Source organism: Thermobia domestica, chromosome 4 (genome assembly GCF_964235325.1).
Source record: "Thermobia domestica chromosome 4, izTheDome1.hap1.1, whole genome shotgun sequence".
Lineage (NCBI taxonomy): Eukaryota > Metazoa > Arthropoda > Insecta > Zygentoma > Lepismatidae > Thermobia > Thermobia domestica.
In genome coordinates this window covers 272,340,861-272,354,162 of record NC_137457.1, presented here as the reverse complement: position 1 = coordinate 272,354,162, position 13,302 = coordinate 272,340,861, and positions in this window count along the sequence as shown.

Sequence of the window (13,302 nt, the reverse complement as noted above, 5' to 3'; positions counted from 1 at the left end):
GGTTTGGTTCGGCATCTTTTCGTGAGCGTTGCAATACTTTCTTCTGATACCATTCATTTGACATAGGAAAAAAAGACAGTACACTGCTTTCATCTGCGAGACGATGTCCGGATGGTACCTATATTAAAATAGCTCTGACCTGGCAACTAACTTCACCCATCTCTTTCCAACGACATAAGCTAAGATTCCAGTTTGTTGCAATTAAATTAAATTTAATTCCGTTTTGTGCCTGTTCCCTCGCACTTTATGTGCCTGTTCCCTCGCACTTTCCCTCGCGCTATGGAGGGTAGATATTGAATTTGCGTGTGATCCTTAATTCTTCATATGTTCGTCTTTTCCATTCTTCTTGGCCCAAAATACTTAGAACTTTCATACAGGATTTGGCTCGTTTTAGATATATGGCGTAAAGTAATAATGGAAGCAAAATTAGTTTATATTGTAAATTCATATTTTAAATAGATTCCCAAATACAGGTTAACACAACTCACAGTTCCAGAGGTTCAATTAACCTTTAGGGAGGGTTTAACCCCCTGACCTCGTCTGACAATGGGTCTGATGTTCCTGTGGAATATAAACCCAGACCCTCGTGTATAATGTTCTTGCCTCCTAGACTTCACGACTACCCAGGTCAGCAGTAAACTAGCTTTTGGCATTTAGGTACAAACTGCTTATATTTCGTGTTTATACATGATGTAATAATAATAATAATAATAATAATAATAATAATAATAATAATAATAATAATAATAATAATTAGTAGTAGTAGTAGTAGTAGTAGTATCATTGATAATAATTATATTGTCTATCTGGATATTTGAAGAGTATACTACACAGTATGTGGCTCATTGTGGCTCGGCTCGACTTGACTCGAAGCTTGACCCGAATTGCTCATTCCTAGTTTGCTGGTCTCTCTGTCTGTCCACAGTTATCACAGCAAAAATCGTAAGAGAAATAGGGAAGCGTTTCTTTGCAATCGATTCAGCGTCTCGATAATAGCTTCCATCTAGTAAATTAACTTTCTATTCAAATTGGAAGTGGATGAAATTTACCATTTCCGGTTCCAACGTTTATTGGCATAGAAATAAAACGGCAATATTCAGCCTTTTAAGAGGTCACATTGTCACCATCTGTAAGAGTCTATCAAAACCGAAAGTGGTTTTAAACTTACTATTAACTTCCGGTTTCGATATTGGTTTCCATAGGGCAAAAACGGTAAAAAGATATCGAGAAGCATTATTTGCAATCGATTCAGTGTCCCAAGAGAATGTTCCATCATTTTCCTCCTCTGTTAACCTTTAATCACACTGGAAGTGGTAGAAAACAACCACTTCCAGTTTGAAATTGGTTCCAAATAGAACAGAAATGGTAACAAATATCAAGAAGTGGTTTATTGCATTCTATTCAACGTCTCAAGATAACATGTCATCATTACACACAGCACTCTACGGAAATCGAAAGTGGTTTAAATTATGTATTTTCGGTTTTAACGTGTATCGTCATATAACAAAAACGTTAATAAACAGCGAACAAGCGAATTTTTGTAATCGATTCAACGTCTCAAGAGAATATGTCATCATTACCTGCAGTTCCATCAAAACAGGAATGTTTTTGAAATTTACAATTACTACAGACGTGTTCATATTATTAGACTTAACATTCAGTTTCTGAATATTTTACTGTTCTTACAATATTACGTGAGAAAATAACTTCGAACTTAGTCCAAATTACTACTTTGTAACTCTGTCTTCATTTCTAGTTGGTGTGGCATATGCTTTTCAATATCAATAAAACAAATGCGTACGTAACATGCAAATATAATTACTATAAAGTGTGTATATCCAAGTTGGAAACAAAAAATGAAATGGAATACTTACAAGAAAATTATCTCTCACACAAAGATTAATATTTCTTATGAAATTCCTTATTCTCTATCAAGTCTTTTATCCTTTGTGGTATCCTTACGTACGAGTTTAGCACATTTTGCCTTCATATCAGCATCGTGATACCATAAATTGTTAATCTCCTTGATCAATTGAAGTTTGGTTCTAATGTGCTTCTTCTCTAGCTTTTCTTTCATGAAACTCCAAAAGTTTTCAATCGGGTTCATATCAGGACTAGTGCCTCGCCACGGAAGAACACTAATTTCGTTGTCCTCGAAGAATTTTGTCACAGCTTTGGCCCGGTGGCATGGGGCTCCATCATGCGTAAAGATGAATTGTATGTCATCAAAGCAGAGTGCAGTCTGGGAAAGCAATTCTTCTTGAACAACTTGTAGGTATTGGTCGTGCTTCAATGTCCTTTCTACTATATACAATCTTCCAGGCCCGAAGAGTGAGATCACACCCCAGACCATGACTGAAGTACGATGCTTCACGGTTTATTAGAAACATTCCAACTTGAATTCCTCTCAGGTCAACGTCACACATATTGTGTTCATCCATCAGACACAAAGATACATGATTTATCACTGAAACTCACTATTCTCCAATCGTCAGCAGTCCAATATTCTAGACCTCATGCCCATTTGAGGCAGGGGCGTCATTTAGGTAGGGCAGGAGGGGGCAATTGCCCCCCCCCAAGAGTTTGAGGAATACATATACTTTAGTTGATTGTCTACTAATATACTAGTACAAAACGTGAAATTCTTATGTCGGTGGGGTTCTTGCCCCCCCCCCAAGCAAAGTCTGAAATGACGCCCCTGATTTGAGGCGCTTCTTTGCCATGATTGGAGTAGACTCTAATTTTTGTTTTCTTTCTTGACCGTGTGCTTTTATTCCCTCGGCACAAAGAATCCTTCGAATACTTTCAGGCCAAATGTCTGCATCATACTCAGCCATTTTTATGCTTAAGTCTATTAGAAGTTGCACTTTTGTTTCCCAGAGCCAATCTTTTTAGTTTTCTGATACCTGTTAGCAATAGCTTTGATTTTCACCCACACTTCCCAACCCTATTTTGGCTCTTGTTCATTTCAACAGAGATTCTACTCACAGATTTTTGTTCTATCCCAACTCTACTAGCAATGTATTGCCGTGTATATCTTATTTCCACCAGATTCTTATTTTGTTAACTTACATTTTACGCGAAGAAAGGTCTTTTGCTTTCACCATTATACTGCAATTACGGGACTACACGGAATAAAAGATTAATACATGAAACACGTTACGATCATTTTAAACTGGTCCATTCGAACTGTTGAACGCTTTGAATGTCGTTAACTTCTTACGACAGCAACCACAACATTGCAGACTGTAACTTGTTGATAGGAACCACAATAGCTATCTAAAACTGAGACATCACTTTCAGAATTCCCCCTTCCCCTTCACTAATACGTTCTGCTGTTCAACGATGATATCACCACTTCGACTGTACCGTAAATAAATGAAGGATCCTATATTCGTGGTTTAACCGTTAAATTAAATGATCTAGAACTCTGAAATTAGGACTCTTACACAGGCCCGTATCCACGGGGTGGCAAAAGGGAACACCCTCCCTAAATTTTGGTTGGGCCCCTAAAAATTTCACAGTAGGCTTGCAAATGAACTATAATATGGTGATGAAGTATAATATGAATAGATCGGGCCCCCCTAACTTCTACCGGGCCCCCCTAAATTTTTGGGCTGGCTACGGGCCTGCTCCTACATCAATTTTACATTTTTGGAGCGTGAGTCTAATAATTTGAAAATGTCTGTACTTCCGGTTTCGATATTTATTTCCATACACTGAAAACGGTAAGAAATTTCGGAAGTCTTATTTTTTTTATTTTTTTTTAGACAGATTCTTGTCTCAAGATGAGTTTTCTCGATTGTTGAAACCGGAAGTTGTAAAAATCTACAAATTTTCGATTATAATATTGATTGCATAATGGATAAAACGGAATGGACAGCGACAAGTTTTTTTTTTTTTTTTTTAATAGATTCACTACATGTTTCCAAGTTGATTTTATTATTTCTATTGCAACCAGAAGTGATAGATACTTATTGCCACTTCTGGTTTTAATGTTAATCGCCATAGGGCAAAACCAGTAACAGATAGCGAGTTACATGTGCTTTTAACCAGGGGTAAAAGTGGATCGGGAAAGGTAAGGGAACGGTAAATAGCGGCATGACTTGACCCCGTCCCCCTGTCTCTCTTTGCCCATTGTAATTTTTTTAGGAAGTGGGGGTACGCCGTACATATACTTTGGATGTGGGGGACGACGTAAGGGACTGCGGTGGCTCAGTGGTAGAGCGTTCACCTCTGGTGCTTGGGGTCCCGGGTTCGATCTCAGCCCCCTTCAAGTGAACTTTGTGGTGGACAAACACCGTGTGCGTGGGTTTTCTGGGGGTTCTCCCGTTTCCTCCCACTTTCTTCATTCCACCATTTCATTCATTACTCATAATCACAGTCTCCTTTAGCCTAACCGGCATAACCGTGGGATGTAGAAATCAAAAAACTCAAAGGGGACGACGTCCCCCCCCCGTTCCCCTTCACTTTTACCCCTGTTTTTAATACAAATTCAGCGTCCAAGGAACAGATTCTATCTTTAATCTCATTCTTCTATTGGAACGTGTAGTTACTGATGTACTACTTCAAGTTTGAGTATTAAATTCACATACCTTGGAAGTCAAAACTAGCTGAAAAACGAAACTCACTTGGTATTATTATTATTATTATTATACGGCAAGGTAAAAACACTTTTAGGCCATCTCGTGTTAAAAAATGCTATTCTAGTTCTGCCAGAAATTTTGTAATCCCATCTCAATACTTCCTTTCTTTCTGCTTCAACAAAAACGCCATAAATTATATCTGCACACACCATGCAAACACACACACACACACACATTGACATACAGATACAGTTAGAAGAAGGGGAAGAAAAAAAAAGAGGACATTATCTCTTGACTGACTGAAGCAAGTAAATTGAATTCAGAGAAGAGAATGGAACCATTACTATTGGCCAGCGGACGAAACGGGGAAGGGGGGAGCTGGGGGAGGGGAAGTTGCTGAATTTAGTTTGTGCTTTTCAATCTTTTTTTTTTTTTAATTCTTCTTTCTTTGTCAAATGTACGGGACAGAAACTTTATCAAAGAAAGTAGGGCAGTAAATTTGAGGGAAAGAAAAGATCACTATGGTCAGGTTAACATCAGAATGGTACTGGTACGATGCATAAGTAATAGAAATGATTGTTCAAGAATCATTTTTCAAATTTCAATTCATATCTGAAATTAGAGATCAACCTCACCCCTACCATTCTATGTCCTACTTTTTCTACAATGTATATATTATATGTGTGTTCTTCAGCATTTTGTGAATGTAAAAAGTAATATATTTATATATTTGTATTATTCTACATTACGTAAATACTACAACGATTCTTTATTATATTGGAGACAAAATACAAGTTTTCTTATGTACGAAGAGATATAGAGAAGAATCAATAATAATTATTCCAGGGTATTTGTTAAATTGAAAGAGTATTTTACATCTAGGTCACCTTACTTTCATAAACCTGGACAAACATCCGTCTTTAAAAGAATATCTAGGCATTTTTTCAATGAAGATTTTTTTTTTTTTTTTTTTTTTACATCTTTAACAATATAATTTAAAGATATTGTACTGAACAATATGACATCATTGGGGTAAACCGTCATGCGTAGTTTTCCAGAAAATCGAAAAAAATCGATAGGGTAAGTTTGGTAGAGATGGGCCCCCTGAGTGAGATGAACCAGGGCCATAATTTGTAAACTATCCACCAAAGTGCAGCGTCAATATTGGTGTAGTATCATGGCGGATGTACGCTAGACATTGTGTATTTTTCTGAACAGACGTTCACACATTTCTTCAGTAGACGAGATTTTTTATTTTAGATAGGTGAAAACATTTTTGTTTACCACATTTTATTGAAAGCAATGTTCAATATTCTTGATATAGATTTCATCGAGGAATTAATGCTATCTACTATTTTTTTAACTAGCGCATTTCATCATAAAAGCATGTGTTGATGAAACCAATGAAGTTTACTGCGTTTAAAAACTATAATCAGTAAACTACTCTCCATCTTGGGATACATGAACCCAGGCCCATAGCCAGCCCGAAAATGTAGGGGGGGGGGTGAAAGTTAGGGAGGCCGATCAAAAAATATTAGGGTAAAGGCACCGAATATGGAATACTTTTTGTTTCTTCTTTATTTCTCAGAAGTGCGTATTCTAGAACAAAAATATTATACATCATAATACTCGCGGTACCTTTGCAAACCAAAATACTAGTATGAAAGTTTGTTCCACATTATTGATTTTTTACAATATTACAGCATTGAAAGAAATTCGATTTCCCATATTAGGCACACTCCGCTCCTAATATGGAACATTACCTGTTCTTAAAATGAAATACTAGAACAAATATGCGCTTCTGCCTACAATGCGACATTTGGATAATTCGAGCATGGGCAATGCATTCCAGCAATTTATTTGTTTATTTAAGAAATAAATGTATGTATTAGTTCAAGGAAAGGAGCAAAGGAAGTGTCCGAGCCTCAGACTCAGAGATCACATTGGTCCTTAAGGTAACTCTACGAATTGGAAATGACTCGACCCTGGACTCAGAAAAAGTACCATCCCGACATACGCCTAATGGGACTAAGGAAAACCAGGGAAAACCTAACTCAATATGGGCTGTCTGAGCAGGGATCGTGTCCATGCTCGAATCCAAATGTCACATTTTAGGTATTGTGGCCTATATATCATATTTGGTAGGTCTATAAGACAAATAAACAAAAATTACATAACATTCTTAAGATAATTAAAACATAAAACAGAAGAAATATCCGAATTTTACGTAGTACAAAGGTAATTATCGAACTTGACTGGACTTATTCTTATTAAGCCTATGTTTGTAAATTTCTGTAATAGGCTGTAATAGCTACTCATTTTAACTTTTGGAATAGCTATAATATATTTTACCTTGGAATAAGCATATATACTAGATACAACCAATAATAAAAAAAAATAATACAAAGAAATATTCGGGGAAGCATATTATGTGCAACAAATAAAGTAAAAAAAAATACCCTATATAAAAGAGAAAGTTCGAACACACTGGATTTGCGTGTCTTAAGACGTCCAAATTGATTCTAGTTTTACTTTGCAAAACAATGGCTACAAATATATTTTTTTTCCACCTTTCCTGGGACACACTTCGTGGAACCATTTTTTACAAACCGTTCATTTTAATCAATCCTGTTCCCTGCACTGAGCGACCACAATGTTTACATTCCTTATCATCGTCATCATCAGTAGGATCTTAAACTGTCACTATCTTCGTTCAAGTCACTCATTGACTCTTCGGATTAACGTCGTAATTTGTAGTCGCGTGATGTCCTTTTTTTGGTTGTTTCGATAGGATTTTCTTGAGGGTTTGGAAAGCTAAACGACTTTTAACTACTTGCAATGATGAACTAAAGGCTCGTTGTGATGAAGTAGGGGCAGCTTCTAAATCGTTTTTGTGTGGAGTGTTCGTAACTACTTTCGCCTCACCTGGCTTTCGATCACTTGTGTTGCGATGCTGTGGCTGAGTTGTGGTAGCGGACTCACTACTTCAATCTGTATTATCGTGCTGTTCTCTCCACTTTGCACTGTAGACGACACGGCAGTTGGAACAAGAACATTTGAACCAATAAGTGTCTGTATGTTTCATTCGAATCGGTTCACGCGTTCGGGAGTTCTCGCGAGACACACTGACAGACAACACAAATGCCAAACGTCTCGACTAGGAAACATTAGCTGACGCTTGGTCTAAAATAAAATATGTCAGGTCTAATATAACTGACAATTCAGTTATTATTCTTCACTTCTAGTTTACATACGTATGAACCTATTTAAGAATATTCCATATTAGGATCGTGCTAGTGTTCCATATTACGAAAATCGCCATTTTGAATAGTTCTCTTCCTACACACGCATATGTGATTCTCTGTGTACTGAATCTTTATGCCCTTATGGTACACTGGCCTCTTTGCTTACCCTCAGCAGCTTGGAAATATACGCCAGAGAAACTCAAGTTCTTCAAAAGAATATTCTGTACCAAAAGAAAATGTTATATCATCGTTCGGCAGTCAACCATTCATGCGCAGACTGAGGGCGTCACTGTGTACAAGTTTACGTAAAGTGTTTTCGGTGGTAGCACATAGTAGACAAAATAGTCTGGTATTTCATATTAGGAACGTATTCCATATATGGCGCACTCACCCTATAGTTCATTTGCAAGCCTACTGTCAAACTTTTAGAAGGGGGCAGAAAATTTTAGGGGGGCGGCCTCCCTAGATCCCCCTGATACTGGCCTGCATGAACCCCTGGCACTATGGAAGAAATGGACCATATAATAAATATGAGAACGTGTTTGGCAAAGTTTTCAAATATACAAAGCAAACACAATTTACGGTAGAATGTAATTACTGGCACTTATTTTTTCTACTTAAAACATTAAACGTATGTATTCTTGCCGTTTAGAAATGCTTCTTTTCTAGATTCCATGTTAAAAAGAAAGTTCATTTTTAGGTTTTCTGTATTGCTATCTTAGTTAAATAATAGATATTATATTACATAAGATCATAAGATCAATATTTCAGTAAACACTTGGTGACGTATTTAAAGACAAAAACTCTTCTATATTATTTATTTCTTTATTGTTTTGAGTTCTACATACGGTCTATCACTCCCAAAGTGCATGGTCCATCTAGCCCATAGTACTATGGTATAGATGGACCAGTCAAATTTTTTTTTCAAGCTTATCTTTTTTGATCTTAAAAACCATTAGCTATAGTTACAGAAAGCCCTTTCTTGGATTTCGTGCAGAAAAATATGGTCCACATGCACAATTATTCGAGTTATTGGAGGCAGGAAAACGTGGTCCATCTGTACCAGACTTTCTGTATAGTGGTCCATCTATATCTTTTGTAAATCTTAAAAAAAAAAAAAAAAAAAAAAGCAATACGATAACCAGGCCACCTATTTTAAGATGAAACTGAAACTCAAGTTTACACTGACCACCCCTTTGATTATGTAACTAAGACTATGGCGAGATACAGTATAGTCAATGAAATATAGCAGAACATTAGATTAAGTCTTACAATTTTAAATGCTTTGTTCAATTATAATATTGTGCAAATAGTGTAAGAGATGCATCAACCAGTAGATCACATTGAACTAAATAAAATGGCATGCTTTGAGGCAGGCTCGTATCCACGAGGGGCAAGGGGGGCCGGGCAACCCCTAAACTTTGGCTGCCCCCCATAAAATTTCACGGTAGGCTTGCAAAGAACTATAATATGGTGATGAAGTATAATATGATTGGGTCGGACCCACCCTAACTTCTACCGGCCCACCTAAACTTTTGGGCTGGCTACGGGCCTGCTTTGAGGATAAATTTTGAGGCGCAGTTTTCGAGAAAAGCATTATTTTTACGACAATTAAAAAGTCTGTCGTTTGTTGCCCTTCTGATGCAGTTGAAGATCTCCATCGTGCCTATGTGGATAGTGTACGCTCTTTTGGTATGGGAGACCTTTCGATTCGATTTCGGGCGCAAGTTCATGTGGTTCGGAACCCAGGAAAAATTTTGGACCCATATCTCATATAACATCGTTCAATTTAATGATGCAGTTGAAAGTTTTAAGTCATTTGCTAAGACAGACTGTTTCTTTCTGAACTGTATATGATACAGTTTTATGTAAATGCACTCCAAGGAGCAGATTATATCTATAGTTATTTAGTTTCTCCTAACAGAGACACCATACTCCTTAAAGTTACATGTATGTAATTCTAACAGTAACATATATAACCCTTGGGTTCATATAGTACTTGTAACCTACGCTAAAGTGACTCAAGCTAACAAAAGATAAGGAATATAAATGTGATTGTCACGTATCTATAAGATCAGGGACGTACGCAAGGGGTGGGTCCTGGGGGTCCGGACCACCCCCGAAATTCCAACTTTTGTCTAAATTTAGCCTAATTTTAGGGACAAGTTTAGGAATTTCAATATAAAATACCCTGATATTGAGTTTGGACCCCTCCCGAAATAAATTCCTGCGTACGCCACTGTACAAGATAGTGGAAAGAGGTTTTATTTCAAAATAGAAACATTTATTATTATTTCGTTTATTAAAGACTAGACCTACATAGCGGTGGAGAGAATAAAGCAGCAAATGTATTCCTTAAATACCATATTTATAGCAATTTTCTTCATGTACTTCTGAGATAAATCTGCACGGCGTCATTTACACTACGTCCAAGTAAACATTACGCTTTCGTGTTATTCCTTCATTGTCAACAACATACTTGAACTAAAGAAAAAATATCAAATTATGGGGCAAAAGTAAACATGCAGCAAACTTTGCTTCGTAAAATTGCAGGGGGTAATTCAAAAAAGTAAGGTAACTAGGGAGTTTTATTCTCCCTCTTGTTCCACAAGGTCGAAGAAGGTGACTGTTTTTTTTTTTTTTTTTAGTAGGGTTGGGTTATACCGAAATTTTCCTATTTAACCCTTCCCTTCTCCTCATTCAACTGGACGGAAAAGCAAAACAAAGAAATTGTTTTAAATATAACATGGTTATACAACATACTGAGTCAAGCTTCATATCTCCTTTCTTTTTTCAAAAAAAGATAGGATTTTTTTTTTTCAGTGGGCGATCAAGTGGACGGTGCGCTAACTAGCAATTCACACACACACACTCAAGGTAGTTCTTCTTGCTCAGTGACGCCGTTAAAAACAGGGTTGCAGATGTTATCTTTACTGCAAATATGATCTTGCTGCCTCAACCGCAGGCAACTCTTTCAACGTTTTTGCTGTCAACTCCTCTTGCCTTTGAGTGAGGAAAATTAATCGCTAAACTCTTATAAACATCCTATGATAGAAGAATGAAGGGTGATTTGAGGTAGGAAAATTGAAACTAAATGAATGAAATAGAAAAATTTCTGCATAACCTTACCCTTACACACTGCCGGTAGAGGGCATATGATGTTTGAAATTCCTTGCAATACAAATTGAAAAATGTCTGTGTTAGAAACATAGTCAAAGGTACAAGTGTGTAGTGTTGTCAGATTTTTGCTCCTAAGAAACACCCCTGTACCAGAAACAAGCTTTTGAATGAGAATGATGTTCTAGATGAACAACGAACTGTTTAGTCAACTATGAAACTCATATTGTTCTCACCCAGAATGCTCTTCGTACATTTGAAGAAGCACCTGGATGGTAGGCGATTGACCATCGATACGGAAGTTCAGCAGGTTTTTTTCTATATTGACATTGATATATTTATGTATTATTAGCTTAAAGGGTTGAACCAGCACAATGATTATGATAAGAAGTAATATGTAGCATATAAAGTTGAGTTGAGTTGAATTTAGCATGCCTTTCAACAGAGAGGATATAGCATACGTGGACCTACAGATTGACATGGGATACGAACCACATGAGTTCCGGCCAGGAATCGAATCCGGGTCTCAAACGCCAAAGACGCATATGCTACCCTCTTAGTCACTAAAGAACTCTGTAGCATATAGGGAATGTGTGATATATTTTCTTACTCTATGTGTGCCTGTGGAATAAAATGTGCATACGAAACTATTGGTTTACTTTTTGATTTCAGTTTAGTGTCCCTTTCAGCAGCGAGGCTGTATGAAACGTGGACCTACTGATTAACGTCGAATCCGAACCACATGGGCTCCAGCTGGGAATCGAACCCGGACCTCCCACTCAAAAGGAGCGTACGCTAACCGTTTAGCCACGGGAATCTCTGTTTACTTTTTGAATTTGTACTATACAGGGTGGCCCAAAAGTAGATATATACTCCTGCATTGATCAAGTATAACATTGCAGTTTATGAGTTTATTTGCTTCGGCTCTTCCTAGCTTAAGATGTAAGTAAAAACACAAGAAGAACAAATAATAAAGAAACTAAGTCTACCTAATGGATAACAATAAGAATTTATATAAAATGCAGTACAGTACTTTATACCTACTTTTGGGCCACCCTGTACAGTATTATTATCATGTTAGTAGATATACTAGTATTAATACAAACTAGTACGTATATAGAACATTCTCCATTACAAAAAGCATCAAATAGGGTAACTATGTAATTAGGCAGTTTAAATTTACATGGTTTGGTTTTTGTATCATTCATCCATGACCGAATTTCGAAATTTTACTGCCTTTACCAACAAAAGTTCACTAGGTCAACTCCCAAATCCTGATAATTTTAAAGCTTTTCCTTTTTGAAACAAAATCCCAGAACAATTTTCATTCTTTTTCTCATAGAAGCTGCAACAACACGCTACGGGACAAACTTTCTGAATGATCTTACCTAATCCGTATGATAACACCGGGAAGAAGGAAAAAAATTGCATTGTGTTGTAAGCAGTTTGTAAAGGAAGGAGGTCCTTTATTTTTCGGTTTTTATTTCTCTTCCTTTCTCTCTTTCCTTCCTTACGTTTTCGCTTTAGGAAGAAATCCTCGCAGGAGCATTTTTGCTTCTCGCCTGCGCTACCACAGAGACATCTGTTGTTAGAAATCCTCCAGGATTACGTTTTGGTTCGTAACTTTTCTCCGCGGCGCGTGTGTCACTTTTCTTTTACTCTTACAAAAGCTGATCCAAGGAGGGTAAAGAGGGGTTCCGTAAATCTTACGACACAAAATCCCTAAAGGACTTTTTACACTACTTTAAAGAACTTAATTTTCTAGTCTCTCTTTTGTTTTTTTTTCTTTTCATCTTACCCTTTCATTTTTCGCTAACTTCCTCTTTTTTTTTGTTTTGTTACTGTGTGGATTGTGTCTTCATTTTTAAAAGGAACTTTCATTTTTTTTTTTTTGCTTCTTGAAAAAAAAAAGACCAAAGAGCGTATTTTGTGAATATAGCATTCTTCGTCTTCTGTTTCGTTATTCGATTTTTATTTTTTTCCTTTTTTTTTATAAACTGTGTTCGTCGTATCCATTTGACCTAGTTTCTTTAAAAAGGATTTTCTTTTTCAGGTGTACAAACTACAAATTTGTTTCATGATCAATTCAGTTTAATATGAACGTATTGACGTGTCTATGTGTGTATGTGAAAACAAAAAGCATTATAAATTATATTTGTCAGAAATGGGTATCAAGCGAAAGACAATATATATTTTTTCTTTTACTCTATTTAATTGGAAATTTAGTCGGTCTGTACCTATTTCCTTCCTCTGTTATTCAATTTGATGTTATTTAAGGTGATGCATATGTAAGCCTAAAAAGATCAAGTACATGTGAGTAATCTTTATTACAAGCAAGAAACAAGCTTTTATAA